This window comes from Pleurodeles waltl, chromosome 8, assembly GCF_031143425.1.
Source record: "Pleurodeles waltl isolate 20211129_DDA chromosome 8, aPleWal1.hap1.20221129, whole genome shotgun sequence".
In the NCBI taxonomy this organism is placed as follows: domain Eukaryota; kingdom Metazoa; phylum Chordata; class Amphibia; order Caudata; family Salamandridae; genus Pleurodeles; species Pleurodeles waltl.
In genome coordinates, this window is record NC_090447.1 from 623218402 (window position 1) to 623240910 (window position 22509).

Here is a 22509-nt window from a genome sequence, read left to right on the forward strand (position 1 = left end):
TGCAGTTATTGCGCGTTTTTTTGCTTCACTGCTTGCACCGCGATATTCACTTTACAGCCAGACACGTACCAGGAGTGAACAATGACATTGCGGATGCGTTGTCTCATTCACAGTGGGAGAGATTCCATGGGCTGGTTGCGGGCGCAACCTTGGCAGGACTCGGATGCCGGCGGAGTTGTGGTCCGTAGGAGAGAACGAATGCTACGATTGCTGTTGAACTCGTTGGCGCCATCTACTCAGCAGGCGTATGTGCGGGCTTGGCGGGAATTCACACGGTCTGGGGCTTGTCGCAGGGAGGATGAGCAAGATAGATTGGAGGATGTGATACATTTAATCATGGAGTTGGAAGGGACACAACAGTCGAGGATTACCATCTCCGGAAAGTTAGCAGGCATCGCGTTCATGGGCAAATTGTTATGGGGATACTCTCCGTCTGCGGGGAATTGGGTCAGTGTATTTTGGACGGTTGGGTGAAGGAGGACGGCAGAAGGGGGTCGGGGAGGCAGCCGCTGACTTTGGCCTTGTTGAAAAAGGCGATGCCCGTGTTGGATGGTATTTGTTATAAGGCGTTCAAATGCCTGCTTTTCTGTACCTTGATGACATGGATTTTTTTTGGAGCTTTCAGAGTAGCGAAGCTCCTGGGGGTGTGGAGACAGACTGGGGTGACGTGGGACGACACAGACTTTCGGCGCGATTACTTGGTCGTGAGAATTGGGAGATCCAAGACGGACCAGCAAGATTTCGGAGCACAAGTTATATTGGCAGCTTATCCAGACTCTGATGTGTGTCCCATTCGTTGGGGTCGGGAGTTTAAAAAAAAAAATGACGGTTTGGGAAAGGGGTCAAAGGGTTTTCAGGCATCAGACGAGGACAAGGGTGTCAGCACATCAGTTACTAGGAGTGCTGCGTACGGGTTTGCAGCACATTGGTCAAGACGAGGAACAATTTGGCACACATTCTTTTAGGATTAGAATGGCGACGGAAGCGGGGTCTAGGGGATGGACGGACAGAAGGATAATGACATTGGGAAGGTGGAAGTCAGACGCATATAGGCGGTAAGTGAGGAAAGGGGGTTCTGGTTTGTTGGACAAGTGGAGTGACATGTCTTTTTTCCTCTTATTATAGGTTCCGTACCGGGGCCGGAGGTGCAGTTCCTATATATATATATATATATGGATCGTCAGACACTCCTTTATTAAGTGGGCCTAGCTCCGCGTACGGCAATTGGGAATAATTTAGGAATGGACCGGGACAGATATAGGGTGAGATGGTCAGGCAAAGGAGGGATGAAGTGGTGACAATTGTTATTGACTGAGGAATATGAGGGGTCAGGGGTTTTGTCCAGACGTACTACTCATTCACTTAGGGGAGAACGACTTGGTGCAGAGAACTGGGTTAGATGTGCTTAAAGACATGAAAAGGGATTTACTGGAACTTAAACGCCAGTGGCATGGTTGCCACTTGGTTTGGACAGCGTTTGTACCTTGCAGGATTTGGAGAGGGGCACGAAAGCCGTTGGCTATAGAGAAGGCACAGAGAAAGATCAATAAGGAGATGAAATTATTTTGCGGAATGCAGGGTATCACATGTTTGAAACACGGTGACCTGAGATTTGAAGAACAAGATTTTTTTTTTTTTTTTAGAGATGGTGGTGTACACCTGTCCTTCATGGGCATGGAATTATGCCTGCTGCAATTGAAAGCACTAAAAGCTTTATTCCGAGAGGTTTAATACAAGGTCAAGGAGGAGAAGGAGAATGGTGGGGGGGGGGGGGGGGGGGCGGAGGGGTCAGGAAAAGGAAGATTTGCTTTTCCTGGTGGTGGGGATTGGAACAGTTTGCAGGAATATGACAACAGGGAGGGATGGCAGTGCTGACAGCATATTTTCAGGTGGGAAAGGGAGTGGACGACAGCAGGACAATTAGGACAGATAGTTGGACATAAGAAGACTATTAAAGTGACTTTTGGATTATGAGAGAAAGCAGTACATTGGAAGTGTTAAAAGGACATGGGGTTAAAACGTAAGGGAGGGTAGGGGAGAGAGAGGAAGTAGGAAAATTGATGCATAGTGAGGCTTTAGTCTTTGTGAGGCGAGAGGCCAAGGGTTTATACTGATTTGTGAGTGCACCTGTTTCCAATAACGCGGCCTTTTACACACAGTAAGGTCCTGTGAGGTGTGCATCTTCCCCAACACAGTGCTATTGTAAAGAGCTCCAATACCACCTGTGCACACTATATAAAATTAGAACAATAAAAACGGAAATACTTTGTGAAATATCTAACGCCTTGCTTTGTTCAAGTTTTACTAATGGACTTTTAGACATAACGCATTTCAAAATGGAGGTCAACGTGACCGTGATTCAACTTGAAGGCAAACACATTCTGAGACATTAAACAGCAGGGGGCAGTGACTTGTAAAAGCATCCAGAACCCTTTCTACTAATAGCAAGAGATGCACAGTACGCTAAAACTCTTCAGATGTTCATTCATCAGGATTATATGCTCACACCTGACTAGACATTTCCCTCTGGAGCACACACAAACAATCGTTACCAATCCACCCCTCCTCCCCCCTCCCCCAACCCCACTCATTTCAAATCAAAACTGCTGGGCAGAAAGGCAAGTTTCAACAGACAAAAACACAACACGCACCAAATGCGAATACACCACCAGGGAGACGCTTCAGTTCGCTCAGCAAAAATAATTTGCTGGCCTCCCCAATGAGCTGGCATCCCGGCACCAGGAATGCAACCTTGCACGGTCATCTGGTTGTAAGATGTGCTTTTTTTCCACAGTTCTTCAGAGGAATGCACTATTTTCAGTCTCTGATGATAGAGTTAAGGACGACCAGTCCGCTTAATCATTTGCAGACCTCAGTTGTTTGTTCCTACAAAAGGGGATTTTTACTTAATTATGATATACACCGAAGAACTGGGTTTGATCTACTGTCATTTTGCTCTCCACGTCACCCCAGTTTGGACCCAGCCATATGCAAATCAGTCTTGATCCTGCTCCCCATGGAATTGTCCAGCCCAAACTGATAAAGCCTGGTCCTCCTGAAAACAGACCCAGGATCCTTGACCAACCTTGCCAGGGGTCCCTGCCCCTTAACTGGTCAGACCAGTCTTTGTTATTCCCATCTACTTTCTCATAAACTCTCTGTAAGGAATAGTGTATAGCAGCTGGATGGAAGCTGGTGCCCACTCTGCTGCAGGCCTATCATTTATTTCCTCCAACACAGGGATCGACAGTCTTTTCTGTAACAAGATCTACTTATGTGAAAATCATCTAGAGCAACTCATATGATGATGAAATAGTGACCACACCATCCAAGACTGTCAGCAATGATCATATCAGTCCATCAGGCAGGGTTGTCAGCAGTAAAGAAAAAAAAAGGGTTATCAATTGGAATGCCTCTAAATAGGTAATACATAACATCTATAACTGCATCACTCCTGGTACAAAGGTTATAATGTGAATAATATATCTCTCTAACTCAAATAATAGATGTAAATACGTTTTGAAAATTAAATTTTTCTGCAAACAGCACCTTATGAGTACTGAAAATACAAACATTTTCATTTTGAATATGGTGTTTAGCTTTGGCATACAGATATTTCAGCCATGCAAACGCTTCTATAGTAGTAGGCAGAGGCTGCACACAGGAGAGCTACTGGTAGCTCACGAGCTACTCATTGGAGACACCCGCTCCAACACAACTGAACATAATAATTTCTGCGACAGAAACCTATGAACTAACCATTCTACTTCTACGAGACAGGGGAATTCGTTGGAAGCCTCAATCTGACATTAGAATGAAACATCTAAAGACATGGAGTCCTATTCATAAAGGTATTCTTGAGTATTTGAAGTAGTTTGCGTACAGTACTTTTATGTATCCTGATATGCTTTGTGAATTTAACTCATAGCATCTAAAATAGGAAGAAAGGTTCACTCTTTTTGCAGATTTACAAATAAGCAGGTAGAAATTTCAGGGTCAATTCAAAAAGGCTTGAAAGAATACATAAAAGAGTACTCATTTTGGGCTACTTCCTGTACTCAAAAACATTTGTGAATCGGCTCTTGTGTCAACTGCTTGTATGAAGCAATGATATGTTAATGCATAGGGATATTCTGGTAATACTTCATACCGGCCAAACGTGCAAAATGTTCCACATGTGGTGAACAATAAGGAAGTGCTTTAGGCAGCCGGCGTTCGTATTGCCAGAATGATGGATTTGAGTAGACTTAAAATGGTAAACTATAGCCTTACAGCCCACCGTATTGGCCTATACCATTCATTAAAGGCCCACTCCGAAGGCAAGGGCCCTTAACAAGGGAGCAGGACTTTAAAAGGCCAGTATAGCCCAGCTACGGCGGGCTGAAAGTCTATTAGAACATTCCACCCCATACAGTGCAAAATGTTCTAATTAGTAAAACAGAGGCCTCACGGAGCACGAGGGGGTTTGAAATCCCCATGGGCACCATGAGGCCTTTGTTCACAGCATCAGCTGTTAAATAAAAACATTGGAATGTTGATGCTCTGGACTTTCACCAGCCATTAGAAGCCTAGAATACTCCATTCTCTTGAATGGAGAGGTCAACATTCCAATGTTCTAAAAAGTCTTAGTGTGTCAGGAGAAAGTGCCAAGTGATGAGTGTGATCTTCAAACTCAGTGCTGAATAGGCACTAACAGTACATTGCTAGGCCCTGGGTATTACATATTACGATTACTGTCCCCCACCTTGAGTGATTACATTAGGTTAGTGGTTGCAGGTGTCACAGAAACTCATATTTGGGAACTGGATCTTAAGGTTTATTGTCATCAGACTTTAAACCATAGATGAGACAAAAAGGCAGTAAAAGGTATAATGAAGGAAGAAGAGAAATGTTTGAAAACAGTTTAAAAGTAATAAAGCAGGGGGTGAAAAGGACCTACAAGAGAGACAAAAAAGAAGAAATGTAGTGTAGAGAAGAAAAAAGCATGAGGTGGAATATAGAGTAGGCAGCTTTGGTTTTTGGCAATCTCGGTTTTGGGCAGCAAGGCGCCAGGCTTCCAGGTGAAATCCGGGGCCTCTGAATTTATGATTTTACGGATTAAGCACGCTCATCGCGACACAAAACAGCAAGGTTTTGAAATCACCCTTGTGATAGAGATGCACACAATCAGTTGTCTATTAATATGGTTACACGGGGTAAACAAAACGAATGACACTAAACTAATTTTAACATACAAAAAAAATAGCACAGTACAGATGGACACACTTCTGGGCGAAGAACGGGCTGTTGGTTACTTACAAAGCTGAATCAGTGATGAAGGGTTGCAATGCAGTGGCTAAACAAGGTGAGCTACCATTTTACGTCAGGCTCGGATGACTAATTGTTCCATTTCTTGCTTACAACTCAACTATTTGAATTCCTTGGCAGGGTACATAAATACTACATGTCACCATTAATTCCACCGGAATAGCTTGACTTTCTGCGCTAATTTTCAACACTACAGAACACGTCTACTTGCAGGAAGCATAGTCTATCCTCCTCCCAATATATACTCTTCCTGCCGTCTAAACATACTTCACATTTCACAGCGAGTGGGAGGGTATCGCGTTAGAAGCAACAATTCGGGGCTCTCCCTCTGGGGGCTCTAAATAGCACCTTCATAGTAATGAGGCCGGTATAACAGTGATACTCACAGGGGCATAATGAAGGTATACCACACAGTTCTAAAGGAAGAGGTCGTGGCAAGTTTGGGTTCAATCAATAGAAGGCTTGGAAAAGAAAGTGGGTCTGCATATTTTTTTTAAATAATCAAAAATGATTAGAGAAGTCAGATGAAAGGTGGTAAAGTTCAACTGATGTTATCCTTCTAAGTGCAATGAATGTGCGTTTTGAACCTGTCTGTATCCAGGAGTTCCAAAATGTCATCTTAAAAAGTGTCCAGTCAATGACCGACTCTGAAGGTCCGGCTCACCCACGAGAACGAGACTCTGTTAGTCTGAAGAAAGTACGTTTTGATTCTCATTCCGGACTGTGTTCTTTCATTCACACCTTTAGTGTCCTAGAGCTCTCACCGTTTAGAGTCACGTGGGTGGAGGAGGGGAGCCATCTATGGTTTAACACCTATCAACTGAACTCGCGACGCAGGAACACTTCTTTCACAGACCGCATGTGGAGGTAGTATGGACTACACTTTGTCCTTACATTTTAGGACTGAATGTACTCCCCGAGCCTCGAAATACCCCCAGGCAGCGCTTGCCACTTGAACATAAGTGTGTTGAATGCTCTGATTTTTGTAATAAAGTAAGTTCTATGTCAAACTATTGTTTTGCCTCATTAGCATTCAAGCTTTTTTGACAAAGCGGTCCACTGTTTGCAAACAATCCATAATCTAGCTGTCAGTGCCTTAGCCAGCCCTAAAACACATGCTCACAAAAGTGTGCAAATCCTTTAACTGGTACAGTATATCTGAAAACCTTTATACAGGTGATCAATCCACCTCTGGATTTAGCACTTCACTCCAGAAATTGGAAGACTTCTATTCCATTTAACTATGATTCAGCTCTTAGTTTAATGTGTTGTGCTATGGCAGAGTGTGGCAGTCAGACCTAATGTGGCCTGTTGTCATGTGGTGCGATCAGCTGTGTATCCCCTATCGTGGTGACTAACTCCAGCCCCAAGCATGTATCCTCTTATCTGAGATCTTCGTAGCAGTCCTATCCCTGTCCCTGATGTACTCGTCCTGGAGTTCCCCTGCCAGCGTCTGGTGTTAATGTGCTTTTGTGTTTGTGCATGCCATCACTATGAACATGCTTCATCTGAGCTCTCGTGAACACGTATGTATCCCAATGTCACCAGTGTCTAGGAGAGCAGTTACTTCTACAATGATAGAAGTGGATGATCCTCGTCCTAACAGAGGAGGATGAGTATTACAAGAGTATTTGGGCATTCTTGCCTCATTTCCGTGACTAAGAGAGACCTGTATGCACTTCGAGTCTTCGACAGATTTACAAGCATTTAATTTCTTTACTGGTGTTTTCATCCTAGTTGTTTCCCAGCCACGAGGACGCATTTAGGTTTTACAAAACAGTATGCACACAGGTGCAGCTCGTCTGCTATGGCGGAGGAGCATGTTCCCCCCACCTTACTCCCTCCCACAGCAGCAGCTGCAAAATGTGTTTATTGTTATTTTATTTGCACGAGAGGGAGTGGTAGGTGCACTGTTATCAGTGCGCATGTGGGTTTGGCCGGCTGTCTCAGATCTGTCTCCAACCTGAGCTACATTGCCGGGCAGAGACAGCAGGCACAGGCTCCCAGTCTGTCTGGGAGAGCAAATTGAGGGCCGAGGGCACTCAGGCCAATCCTAACAATGCTCTCATGCTGCCAATAGCATGAAAGCAGCATTAGGATTGGCCGCAGGGCAGTCTGGGAGACTGTGTCTGCAGTGGAGCCAGAAGAGCGGCAATGTGGCGGGCAGGCATTCGGGTGTGTTTTTTTTTTTATGTTTTGTGTCCCCCCACCCCCACTTACCCAGCCAATCTGCCCGACTGTATGCACTTGAAATAAAATGTGCGTCATCGTCCTTGTTGAGATTTTCTTTGGTTAAGATGTTTCACTGCGTCCTGTTAACTTTTTTAAAATTATCATTAAACTTCTTACTTCTCAATATTGTCAGAGAAAGGCATGTGCCTCTTTTGTGGCCAATGGTTTTATTTTCCAAATGTAACCCTCTGTTCCGCCAAGACGGATAGTAGCACCGTTTTTAATACTTAAATTATTTAAAAAAAACGTGAATTGGCCAGGAGGGCGGTGCTTTAAGATGTCACATGTAAATACCCCTAGTACGAACAATGAAATATTTTCTGTCAGACTCAGCAGAGAGAAGCAATATTAGTAACCACTCTCTTCACTATCTGAAAAAGCATAGCTTGGACTTGTTCAAAAAAAGTTCTTCTTTAGGGCTGAACTTCTGTTCCCCTGAATTTTGAAGAAATCTGTAGCCAGTTCCTCATTTCTCCGATCAATGAAAAAGCGAACAATTCCAAATAATTAAGGTTTTACAATGTGATATTTAACAATGTTGTATTTTCATGCCTGAGTTGGTGAACGCCATTTATAAAAACGCACCCCTTTTTGTTCTGTGAGATTTGTATCCAGTTTTACATTCAACTTGGAAGTAAAAGTGGCCCTGGATAATGTGTACATAAAAGACATTCTGTACCCAGTTAGTGCAGCACGTTAGTCAGGCTGTCCACAGAAGGCTCTAGTGATGTGGGACGGGGCGGGGAGCGGATGAGGCTGTGGAGATATTCGCCGGTGTGCTTTCCCTCGGGACTGTTCACCGGGCTGGAAGCTAATGAGATTTCCAACCATCCATTCCTAAAAGCAGCCCAGTGGTTATTTCTGTGCCCACTCTATCATGGCCACTCCAACAACTATATTTTAGTTTATTCTTGCATTTCCTTGTCCTGTCTGTAAAAAACAGGTCTATGGATTTTGCTTCGTTTCTCTCTCTGGCAGCATGTGAGGAAGGGAATGGGCAGGGAGAGTATTAGTGAAAAGGATGATCTTGCCTCCTATCGTTAATCCTTACAACCTTACTATTTATTTTACATGCATTTTAATACAAGGATTAACTGCAGAAAATGCCCTCTAAATCTTCGGGCCTGATCATTTCTCTGCTACGAGATCCTGGTATCATGCTTGGTCTTAAGTCTTTTTCTCGGCTGTGCTGTCCCCTTAGTGAGCCAAGCACCATTATATCTGCTACATTTCCACAACTGCATCCTGCATGTCACCTTCTCCCCAATTTGCAGTAATTTCCTGCATGCTAGTTTTGCAGATTCCATCCCTTCAGCCTCAAGTGTTTCTTTTACTTAGGCTGGCAAAGATCCTCTTGCAAGACTCTTGTAAGGCAATTACCACCAAAGGTGCGTTAGTGGCCTACATGGAGGCCCTCCTCACTTGAGCCTCATTCCTCTGCATCAGTGATGGATCTTGGTACCTGAGGGAAATGTTTTTCCTCCCACTGTCCTCAGCACTTAATACTCAGATGAGGAGAATGGCTTCTCTTCCAGTGTCCTACCATGTTCCGCCTAGACGTGTGGCACCTGTATTCTGGTCATGATACTGTGACCACTAGATCTTCCCGTTTCAAAATTCAGAATCTACACATTGCCTTTGACAGCTCCCGGTTTATATATGCAGTTTTAAAAATAATATTCCAGTAGGTTTGCGTGCTAAGTACAAAGTATAGAAAAGGTTTTAGCACCAACCAAAGGTTTACAGTTATGTAGAGCACCAAGCAAAGCCTATGAAGTAATTAATATATTAGCTAGTGGCCTCAAATGAGGCTAAGGCTAATATACAGGGAGTGCAGAATTATTAGGCAAATGAGTATTTTGACCACATCATCCTCTTTATGCATGTTGTCTTACTCCAAGCTGTATAGGCTCGAAAGCCTACTACCAATTAAGCATATTAGGTGATGTGCATCTCTGTAATGAGAAGGGGTGTGGTCTAATGACATCAACACCCTATATCAGGTGTGCATAATTATTAGGCAACTTCCTTTCCTTTGGCATAATGCGTCAAAAGAAGGACTTGACAGGCTCAGAAAAGTCAAAAATAGTGAGATATCTTGCAGAGGGATGCAGCACTCTTAAAATTGCAAAGCTTCTGAAGCGTGATCATCGAACAATCAAGCGTTTCATTCAAAATAGTCAACAGGGTCGCAAGAAGCGTGTGGAAAAACCAAGGCGCAAAATAACTGCCCATGAACTGAGAAAAGTCAAGCGTGCAGCTGCCACAATGCCACTTGCCACCAGTTTGGCCATATTTCAGAGCTGCAACATCACTGGAGTGCCCAAAAGCACAAGGTGTGCAATACTCAGAGACATGGCCAAGGTAAGAAAGGCTGAAAGACGACCACCACTGAACAAGACACACAAGCTGAAACGTCAAGACTGGGCCAAGAAATATCTCAAGACTGATTTTTCTAAGGTTTTATGGACTGATGAAATGAGAGTGAGTCTTGATGGGCCAGATGGATGGGCCCGTGGCTGGATTGGTAAAGGGCAGAGAGCTCCAGTCCGACTCAGACGCCAGCAAGGTGGAGGTGGAGTACTGGTTTGGGCTGGTATCATCAAAGATGAGCTTGTGGGGCCTTTTCGGGTTGAGGATGGAGTCAAGCTCAACTCCCAGTCCTACTGCCATTTCATGGAAGACACCTTCTTCAAGCAGTGGTACAGGAAGAAGTCTGCATCCTTCAAGAAAAACATGATTTTCATGCAGGACAATGCTCCATCACACGCGTCCAAGTACTCCACCGCGTGGCTGGCAAGAAAGGGTATAAAAGAAGGAAATCTAATGACATGGCCTCCTTGTTCACCTGATCCGAACCCCATTGAGAACCTGTGGTCCATCATCAAATGTGAGATTTACAAGGAGGGAAAACAGTACACCTCTCTGAACAGTGTCTGGGAGGCTGTGGTTGCTGCTGCACGCAATGTTGATGGTGAACAGATCAAAACACTGACAGAATCCATGGATGGCAGGCTTTTGAGTGTCCTTGCAAAGAAAGGTGGCTATATTGGTCACTGATTTGTTTTTGTTTTGTTTTTGAATGTCAGAAATGTATATTTGTGAATGTTGAGATGTTATATTGGTTTCACTGGTAATGATAAATAATTGAAATGGGTATATATATTTTTTTGTTAAGTTGCCTAATAATTATGCACAGTGATAGTCACCTGCACACACAGATATCCCCCTAACATAGCTAAAACTAAAAACAAACTAAAAACTACTTCCAAAAATATTCAGTTTTGCTATTAATGAGTTTTTTGGGTTCATTGAGAACATGGTTGTTGTTCAATAATAAAATTAATCCTAAAAAATACAACTTGCCTAATAATTCTGCACTCCCTGTACAGTAGTATGTAGCGGCATGCGCATCATTTAACACGACATTGTTTCAGACGTCAAGCCATTTAAAGTACATTATCATTTTTTGTTATCTAAGAAGTTGAATATAGACTACTAAAATCATAACAAAAAGAGAAGTCATGAACACATCACTCACTGTCGTCATTTTAATTGTTTCAAGGTTGTTAAGCATTACTACTTCTAGCTAAGAGGAATATAGAGGTCTATCACCATGATCAGTCAAATTGAGTAAAAATACATCCACATTAAGCATCTGTTGCCGTGTTGCACATAGCGCTCCAGGGCCACAGTAGGTATGTGCGCCCACTTTTTGCACCCTGGGGAACTATGGTATTGCAGAAGGGGAGCACACACTAGTGTAGTCCCGTCTGTAATTCTGATAGCACTAGCACACATAGTGCCAGCATGATCTTCAGAAGGTTTCTCCCAATTTGAAAGGGGGCTTAGCCCCATGCAGATGAGAATCACTTTGACTCAGTGCCTACAACATATTAAGGACGCAAACGCAGAGGCAAACATGCCCTTAGCAGGCAAACTATAGGTGCGCCCCCTGAGGAAGGGCCCTTTGGCAAACAGAAAGGGGGTCCCATGTACACCCGAGACATACCCCTCAGGTATGTGCAGTCAGTCACTTAATCTGCATGCAGGTAGATTGCTAACCCCTCTTTAAAGTCTTGGCAGATCGCACCCCTCACAGAAAGACATGTAGCGGCTTGGAAGCAGCTGCACTGAGGCGGAACATTCTAATAGGGCGCACTGTCCCCATTTGTGCCTGGCGCACCTATTTACAGATGTGCTGTGGCGCAAACAAGGCAGCCTACCCTATATATAGGAAGGGCCCTGATCGGCTTAAGGGTGAGGCCTGCAATCTTTTGGCAAAGGGCTCACTCATTTGAAGGAAATAGCTATACATTTTCTCGTGTGTCACCCAGACCCAAGCAAATAATGGGCATTTGGTGACCAACGACCACCTTTGGATGTCTGTGATAAATCAGGGATAAAGGAGTGGGGTTCTGTATGTCTATGACTAGATTAAAAAAAGAAAGTCCATGGAGGGCAGCTCAGAGTAATTACCTGTAGCTGAAATGAACTCCTCTAATCACTTTTTTCAGATTTTTCAGTACAACGCCCTAGGTGCAACGAATATGCCCAGATGTAGGCCCCATGCTCATTGTGCCAAAGGACTCAAGTTGCACCTTAACCGATGAGGCACAAGTAGACCAAAAACGGGACTAAGGTTGCTTTTGCATTCCTGTTCGGAGAACCTAGGGCCATATGTACGAACGCATTTTCCCACTGGCACAGAATGGGTAAAACCCTTTGATACATCTGCCCCTTAGTCTGGCAGTTTGAGCTAGACTGTTGGAGCAGGACTAAGGCTGGCATGTATACGTCTGGTTCATATCTGAGTGCAGCACGAGGAATTACCACTAGCTGGGATTGTCAAGCAATCTACCTACCACTTATTTTGCTATCTTTAGATGTAAAACAAGGCAACACGTCTACTATGCAGGCACCATCTCACTTTAAACTCAATTTGGGGTGAGAAAGCATGCAGTTATTAAGGAGATGTTTTTATAAACACAAAATGTGAGTGGCCTCTTTATTCTGAGATCCACTGTCAGATGGGTGGATTGATTCAACGCACTTTCATCCACTAAACAGTCATTCAAAATACTTGTAACTCTACAACTGGCAACTTTACCTAATGGAAAATAATATCAGCAGCCTACTATTCCATCACATTGCGGCCTGGAGGCTTGAAAGCTGCCAGAGCTCATTCCACTATCGCAGTTCAAGAAGAAGTGGTTATTTTTTATTCAGGACTTTCAGCCACCCGGGTCCTTTGTGTTACTCGAGTAATTAAAACTATGAAAAGCAGCAATTAAAATAATAAGGATTTTTTTTTTTAATGTAGCAATAAAAAACAGACTTCTGATGTTTCTGAGCACTGGCAATAAGAGATCTACTCACCTTCTGACACTGAACATACGCACCTTGGAAAGATGGATGGTTGAGCTTGCTTTGCTAAAGAGTGACATACAGAGGAAGTGGAAGGCAGTGGAAGCAAGAGGCATGAGGTGGAAGGTGGCCTTACTGTTTGATAATCCCGGAGTGCAGGTTAGTAGCACAGAAGTGTAACCTATTTCTGAAACCTCATTGACAGCTCTGAACAAAGCAGTCTCACTTTACTCAACTTCTTAATTTTAAGTTCGAGAAAGCTATCTCGCCAGCCACTTAATAAATAACTGTTAATCTTTGTCCACGAGGTAGACATGACCATTGTAAAGTAACAAAATGCATTTACTTGCTTCCTAATAGTGAATCACCAGATTAAAGCGCTAAACCTGACGAAATTATTGTAATATTTGATTGGTCTCAGCCTTCTGGTACCTTTAGGAACACCAAAACCTTTCTCCTTCTTTATAAGGATATGTCAAAACATTACATACTATAGCAGTAACTATCTTCTTTCCATAAATATGTTATTTCTTTTACTTTTGAGCTCTACAGTTACCTCTCTACGAACAGACACACGGGTTGGCTGCAGCTGTCACGAAAAATAGGACGGGCTATGCATACAGCAATGAAGGGTGCTGGTTTACTTTCGGAGGGTTAGAGACGAGGGGGCGGGGACAACGTTCAACAGGTATCTTTGTTAATAAGTTATACAATTATAAAACGGCCCGATAGTGAATACACAATAAAATGCCGCTCATGTAGTACATCAGATACGCACTGATATAATAATACACGGTAACTGAAATTATTAATTAAAAATAAAAACTAATTTAAAAAGATGCTCAATTAGAATGTTGATAAAACTAATTCAAAATAAGCAAAGTAGTTCCAAGCAAATTCCGAGAACAAGACACTTGGATGACAACCACAACGTCAACATTAGGAGAATCCGTGTTGAATAAAATAAATACAAGGCACAGAGAAAACCAACTGAAATTAAAACGCAACTATATTGTGACAGTGGTGTGTTCTGGGTAAAAAGCTTCAGAAGAATCCAGGGCGTCAAATGCATATTCATTAAAAACCTGTTCCCAGCGCGGCTGTCTGCGTCTGCTGTCCCATATGGCATGTGTTAGTGCCCTCTCATTCTACTTCAAGACGCCGTGCATCAGGCAATTATCTTGAGTGAAAGTTTATCCCTCTTCTTCGGAGCCTACCACAATCTAAACACAATTCTCTGCTGAATATATTTTAACAAGGTGCCTGGTATATATTTAGATATTCTAGAGGTTTTAATTCTAATGTTCCCTTAAAACATTTCCAGCTCGACGCCATTCCAGAGGATGCCTCCCCATCTCATTCATTACGTCCAATGACATTACTCATTCTGACTAAGTCGAGGACAAAATCCACCTAAGTGCTAAATTGGAGAACCTCTGGTGAAAGATGTCACAAAGTGGATCACTGGCGCCATAATTCAAACATTTTTGGCACATGGTTCTAAATAAACTGCACGTGCGGACAGCCTAACTTAGGCAAACCAATTTTTAATTTATACTGAATTCCAGTTTCTAAAAGTGCGTGGAATGAGCAGGCAGCAATACCGTTAAAACCCAGGTTTTTCTGATTCCCATTTTCCCCATATTTCCACATACTTATTTTGACTTTTGCTGTACAGCTGAGAAACCTTGAAAGTGTTTGGAGTCAGCATATGACAAAATATTCCACTATACACTTTGTCTTGGGTCGAGCTGTTAAAGGCATTACTGGAAAATAAACAATCCTTGGTAAAGCCAGTAGGTCTGGCTTTCAGTTATATTGCTGGCTAAAATATGTTTTAAAATGCCTGCAGCAATAAAAAAACAAAATTGATTCGATTATGTACATAGTGCGTCTGTGAGATCGAGAAATGTAATGTGTGACAACTCCGGGTACGTTTATGACATAAAATACTACCTTGTGCATTGCAATGCAAGCATTATAAAGATGACAAAATGATACAGCAAATTGCATAGGGTGAGAGACAAAAACGAATTTGTGCGGAGCAAGTCTATTCTATGCATATTTTAAAGACATGCTAGCAATAGATCAGGCAGACACCTGTCCTATCAAGCGAGACCTAGGAACAGGCTTTGGTGGTCAGGGTAACAAATTCCCACATGGACCACTGTAATGCCCTCAGCTGCTTAGTACTGAAAACCTTGCTATGTAGGCCCCAATGATCTTAAGAGCAAATTTTCGTCTCTGTGAAAGCAAGGGAGAAGCCCTCTTACTGGTCCATGAATTCCAAACACTACCTGAGCAATGGCTCAGCCAGCAGTCATGGAGGGGCAGGGCTGTGCCTCGGGAGGTGGGAGAAGAGAGAGTGCAACTAAGTGCGCATGTTTGTTTAGCTGCCTAAACAAACATACACACTTAGGTTTCAGCAGCAGTGTTTAACAGTCGGGCTGGAGAAACTGCACAGATCCCAGGGCGGTGTCTGAGCAGCAGTCCAAGCCACTCAGACCAATCCTGGTGCCGCTTTCATGCTAGCTTTAGCATAGAAAGAAGCACCAGAATTGCTAGGGAGCCTGTGCTGGTGTCCCAGTAAATGCTGGGACACCAGAAGAGGAGCGATGAGTGAGGCAGCGGGAACAAAAAGGAAAGTGTTTTTTTATTTTTGTTCTCCTCCCGCCCCTGCCCCACTGAAATTTGCAGTGGCCGCTGCTGCTGAGGATCCTTTTCAGTGCAGGCCTTAATATTTGGAACTCTTGTAGTGTCTATATCATGCTTGCCCCACCCACCCCCACACTGATCAGATTCAGGAAAAAGTTGAAGACTTGTCGTTTTGGCTAGTCAGTTTTAAAGAGAAGCACCAAGAACCCCTAGTTGAGAGGCGTGCGCTATATATGAAAGCTAATGGAATTAAACAATTCTGCAGCCCCAGCACTTTTTCTATTATTTATTACCCGCACTTGCCACACGATCCTCCTTCTGCAGCAAAATTAGCAAATCTGATGAACAAACTATGTTTCCAGCTGTAATAGACAAAACAATACAAAAAAGCACCATCGTTGGGGCTGCAAAGTGGCAGGCCATTTGGAAATACTAACAGATCACCTTTCAGCTGCCAATTGTTGTAATCAGGAGTTAAATTGGTACTAATGAGGTAAAACATTTGCCCAGAGAGTATTAACGTATGTTAAAATAGAGAAATAATGCTGCCAGAGAATGTCCCACAGTACAGTACATAATTTGTCTTTTCTTGTTACATAATTTATTACATTTTGCTGCATAATTTGTTCTTCCAATGTGGCATAATTCTGCTGGTCCTCTATATAAGGGCTGTTAGTCAATCAGAACTTGCTACTTGATTACCTGTGAGTAAAATACAGAATATTTTTTATGGACTTAACAAAAGAAACAGAGACGGGGTACTAGAAACACAGACCGAAGAGTTGCAAATGGATGAAATTGTATGACAAGCTGAATCATTGGTAATTACTCTCGGTGCATATCATGTCAGTGTTTTTGCGCTCATCTGTGCCATTACAGACACAGAACAATCATATGCCAATCTGTATGGACCCTGCATCAGAACGGGCCAGACCAACTCGAACTGCTAGGCCGTGTCCTCTCTGAACAGTAACAACCAACTCAAAATGCATTTCGGTCTAGGACATCATACTGCATTTGAGCCCCTCATGAATTAACTTACATAATTTGAAATGCAGGGTGCCTCCAAGCTCAGTGAGCTACAGACACTCAAACCTGCTACACCACAAACACCCAATGCTAACCAAGGGTTACAGAGACATTATAGTTAGAATATAGAATTTAAAACAAAGAACAGACACGGACTTACAGTTAGGTTCTGAATCTACTTGCATAAACAAGAGAAATTCAGTAGTTGAGAGTTATTTCAAGAAACTAAAACTCACAGCCTAAGGTAACTGTAGCTCACACCCCCACCATGCACAGTTTTTCTTCAACAATTTGACTGCTAATGTTTGATCTTTTTACTGATGTTATAAGAGTTGTCAAGCGCACTGCAGTATTTGGGGTACTTAGCAGCGCATGGCGAGGGCACAAGTTATAGTCAACTTAGGCCACACGGTTTTGGGACCCCCCCCATTTTTCTCGGTCCCCACTTGACGTATCACCCTGAAACTTTCAAGACAGCAGCTGAGCCAACTGTTGTATTCATTTTTGAAAAATTTGTGAAGAATCATCAGCAGCACCTAAGTGAGCTATGGAAACTAGGCCTTAACTATAACTACCTACTGGCGACTGCCAGTAGGTTGTATAACTTACTGGTGGTGGTCGTCAGTAGGTATGGTTAGGGCCATGTTTCCATGGAAAAAGTGTTTTTTTTTTTTTTTTAAACTTGCCTATATCTTTGTTGCTGTGTGACAAATCTTCACGGCACTTAAAAAAAAAAAAGTGTGCCAGTGATTCTATTTGCGCATGGAATGTTTCAGCATGATCCGTCAAGTGGGGGCTGAGGAAAAAAGGGGTAAAAAAAAAGCTGTGTTTCCCACGTTAATTCCCATAGGACCTTTCAACATGCCCACAGCCCAAACCACTAGACAGAATTACACCAACTTTAGCAGAAAGATAGCTTTCGGTAAGCAGCTTGTGCGTTTGGTTATTTGGTGTAAATCTGTTCAGTAGTTCGGGAGAAAATAAAGGGAATCCAAATTTGTATAGCTCTGGCTGCGACAACTTTGCCAATACTAACAAGCTCGTACAGGGAAATACAAGCTCTGATTATCTGCCAACACATCAAACCAGGAATTATTGACAGCCATTCTTCTTTACAAGCTCACTGGTGGGCCAGGTCCCAGAGCCATTTAAATTTTCTAAGCAGCCCTGGAGACCGCCACCTCCACAGGGCACTAATTGTAAAGAATGCAAGGGGGCAGCCGGCTCCCCCTGAAAGCCACAGGGACAACCACCTCCCAGGGGCTAATTTTAAAACAAATAGGAGGCCAGTTGTGGACCCCCTGGGACCACTAACTCCTCGGGCTATCACGTTGGAGGGGGAGCCGCGCAGCCCTCCTCAAGGAGCCAATGATGGCCCTAGGGACCACCACCCCCTAGGGCCAGCTCCAGCTATGTCCCAGGGTGCCCACCCCAGGACCTAGCTGTATGCTCTGACTTGGCAGAAGCTTTGACAGCTTTCACCAAGTGAGAGCAAATACTGCGCTCTGAGTAAGCGAGAGCTGTCAAACAACTCTTGCTGTTTGACTGCTCTCGGAACATTGCTCTCACTGAGAGGGAGCGGTTATAGCAGCTCCCTCTGTGACAGCAATGCCGGCTCCCGCAGGAGATGGGGAGATGGCTGGGACCGTGGGGGCTGTCAGGCTCCCCATTGGTCCCCAATATTGTCACTGGGTGGCCTGGGGGGCAACCAGGTCATATGGCCAGGCCTTGGGGTATGGGGTCCCCGGGGCCAAGATCAGCCCTGGGGAGTGGTCAACGCAGCCCCCTCCCCAAAAAACAATGAGTAGGCTGGGCCCTGAGGGATGTGGTCCCTGGGGCTGAGATTGGCCAGGGCAGAGAGGCCATATGGCTCCCCCCTCTCCAAAACAAAATTAAATATTTAGGCCTGGCCCTAGGGGATAGGGTCCCGGGGGCCAAGATCGGCCTGGGGAGGGGAGAGCGCATGCGCTCCCCACCAAAAGAAATGAATAGTAATTTAGGTTGAGCCCAGCGGAATGGGGGTCCCACAGGTTTGAGATAAGCCTGGGGAGGAGAATTGGGTGATTATAGGGTTTGGCCTGGGGAGGTGGGCAGCATGGTTATAGATGTTGGTTGCAGGGTCTGGCCTGAGGCCAGGCCTTGCGGGCCAACCCCGCTCAGCGAGGCCCAAAACTGCGCATAGCGCAGAGTTGGATGGTCATAGGGCTTGGCCGCAGCCCAGGCCCTGTGGCCAATGCCCGCTGCTCATGGCTTAAGGCCGTGCAGTGTGGGGTTGAGTGGTTAAAGGGGTTAGCTGCAGCACCTGGCCGCAGGCAAGAGCCTGCTGCCAGCTCCCACTCTGCATGGCCTTTGGCCATTCGCTGCGCTGGGTGGTTATAAGGGTTGTTCGCAGGTCCTGCGGCCAACCCCGCTGCACACGGCGGTCAACCGTCATTGCGCACATCCATAGGCCGTGCATTATGGTAGTTGGATTAACATAAAGAAAATTTCTTTAAGTTAAAAAAAAGTAATATAATAATTACTGAAAAAAACAAAGGTAACAGTGATGTTGTAGTAAGGAAAATAAATTAATTAAACCATAGAAATTCCCTTTTAAAAACCAAAGGTTACATGGATGTTTTAGTTAGGCTCACACTGACACGTACAAAACCATAGAAGTTCAGCAGTTATAGTTATCTGAGCTATAACTTGCGCCTCCGTAATGCACTTAAGACCTCACATATTACATCACTCATGACATAGCCAGTGACATCACGGATGACATCTTCCAAAGAACCACTCACACACCCACTCATACCTGCAAACTCTTCTACATCCACACACACAGCTACTCACATACTCATTCACAGACCCATAAAACTACTAACACGGACCCACTGACTCACTCTCACAACAACTGACACAATCACTCACCCATACAGTACTAAGTCAGTTATTCACACTCATACAGCTATTCACACACCCACTCAGACCCATACAGACGCTCACACATCCAGTTATACACACATGCAACCACTCACATACCCACTAACAGACCCACACAGCCATACAGTCACTTAGACAGCCATAGACTCGCCCATACAACCACTGACACCCCACTCACTAACCTGTAGAGACACTCACACCCACTCACCTATGCGGCCACTCACAGACCCATTCATTCACTGAATCAGCTACTCACAAATCCATTCACTCTCACATACAGTGACTAGCACGGCGACTCACTTATGCATACACCCACTCAGTCACCGATAAAGTCATTAACACACCCAATCACTTAACTATCCAAGCATTAACACACCCAGTCACACACCCTTCCATGGACTCACTCACCCACCCACCCACCCAACCAATGCAGCCACTCGCTCACCCATACAGCTACTTACACATCCACTCACTCTCCCATACAGCAAATGACTCAAACACTCACCCATAAACCCACTCACGCATCCAACCACTTATACCCACTGGATGATGTCACGAGTGATGTCACTGACCATGTCATGAGTGATGTAATATGCAAGGTCATAAGCAGAGCTTTGCAGGGGCGCAGGTTATAGTTTTAACACACACACAAAAAGAATTTTTGGATACTGGTGCAGCTGAACCACGGGTTGGCAAAGACCAACGCTGCCTAGCTGTGATCCTACTTCATGTCTTTCACTCAGCACACTACAAATTCTATTTCTTGATCACACTCTTACTGTTTCTTTTTCATTCCTGCTATTTCCCCTTTTCACTGTTTTCATGTCCTTCCCCTTCTGTCGTTCTGTCTTTTGGTCTGGGTCAAAATCTGAGATTAAAAAGAAACGCCCAAATAAACACAAGCTCAAACGAGTGACTCCAGATTGCTTCAAAATGGAGGCTACAAAAATACTGCAGAACAGGGTTCATTAAACATCACCCTCGAGATTCTGTATTTGTGAACCAATCTCCCATCTTAAAAAAAAAGAATACTTCAAATAGCGACCCTCAACCCCTCGAGTCAATTTGGTCTCAGCTGAATACATGCTTAGCAGGCTTTTAAATCATAGTGGCTGGTGGCCCTGAATTATTTACAGCTCCCTGCGGTGATCAGCGTTGCATGAACTACAATATGGAGCACAATTACTTTTGGCTTCATTGCGCCAGTAGATCTTGTAGACAGTAAATCACAAAGAGTCAATTAAAAACACAACAAACCGAGTGTTGCACAAAAGAAACAGAAGCATAAGGTAATGAAAGCCTGAACATGCTAGTGATTTATATTTTCTCTCACAATAGGTCCCCAGGGTTGCCGTACGGGGCATCGTGAACAGATTAAAAATGCATACAATAATGAATATATCAACGATGTTTATAGGCGCAATTTAACGAAGGTGGCCCTGGGCTTCGAATAAAATGGAAACCAGTGATGTGGCTCAGGGTTCAGTGCCTAGAGGTCACTTGAGTCTGGGCAGCCACAAGCTAAACACGGGGCAATATTGATGTGGTAGAAATGATTTTACATAGGGAAATTCGTGAATAAACTTCAAGGTTGAATCGCAAAAATTGTCTTAAATCAATATGCCCCCCTTCCAGGTCTGCTGTGCAATATTATCTATTGCTTCATTAGTCTGACAGCTGCTGGTTTTCGCTAAAGTTTAAAGGCAGAGATTTTTCACTTGCCTTATGGAGGTGCTGGGCAGTAACTTTTCTTGTGCCACAGAATATTAACAAAGACTAACGTGGGATTACACTGCCACGTTCTATGCGCACGGAAATCAGACAAACTAATTCTAAAAGGTCAACTGTAATGATGGTGGAATTTCAGAAAATAAGTAAAGACGTGTCAATAAATGACAGTAACACTCACATCAATAACATCAACTATAATAAAGACTGTGCAGAGAACATCGTACTCAGAATTACCGCCATTTATTCATGTGACAGACAGTATTACTTTAATCAATTGTAAAACAAATTTAGGGACAAGGGCTCTGGAAGCGGTACATGTGCAAAGCATGTGAACATTAGGTAACCATTGGCTCACCAAAAATAACTGGATGGGGTTTAACAATAGGAATAAAAGACCGGGCTGTTACTTATGTCAGTGTATCTATTTATTTGAAAATTTTCTGCCAACAACTTTATTTAACAATATTTCAGGTCTCAAAGCGTTAACGTGAAGTGACAGCAATGTGGTGCGATTACTAAAAATGAAGATAAGCTGTAGCAGTGAGACTCAATCAGGAGAAATGACAGTCAGAAATTGTGAGTCTGATCCATAAACTGAATAATTTATGAAAAAAACAAAAACCAATGCAGTACAATTTTATGCGATCTTTCCATCCGTCATCGTAGTGAACGCAGCACAGCAGCACCTAGATTTGTAGAGGTAACACTGGGTGCAAGTGAGTCACCCAAGAAGGCATCTAGTTATCACACTACTAACACCGGGGTCAGGAATGACAATCACTCTGGTAGAGAACAAATCTAGACGTGTTACATGAGTTCTTGTAAGACATTAGACTATTATTTGGGGATGTGACTATCCATCTCAAGTAATAATCACATCTGTTGCCAGGGTGAACCGTTAAAGTTACTAAATTAACCAGAGCTCCACCCCCCCTCATAGCTAAGGCACAAAATAGACAGCTAAACTTTGAGGCAATGCCTAAAGTATTTATGCAGTACCAAAACAGTACTAAAGTCAAAATACAAAACAATAAAAATCTAGAACCAAATTAGAAAAAAATAAGAGTAAAATTTAATAAACAAAACTGTACCAAATGGCTTGAAATCCAATAAGGGGGAACCTGAGATAAGTTTTTTTTTTAAAGTTCTAAGTTGGAATCGCAGCAAGAAGACGTACTAATGTTCATGGTAGAACGAAACCTAGGTGCAATTTGTCACTGACCATGACCGAGCACTGGTCTGATACACCAACCAGGTTTTTAT

At 43.6% G+C, this 22509-nt stretch overlaps 1 protein-coding gene across 2 annotated transcripts in view; it reads right to left on the reverse strand.

The window, feature by feature from the left end:
- Positions 1 to 22509, reverse strand: part of GPM6B (glycoprotein M6B) — a 345888-nt gene that overhangs the window by 175848 nt on the left and 147531 nt on the right. The gene's annotated exons all lie outside the window — the stretch shown is intronic.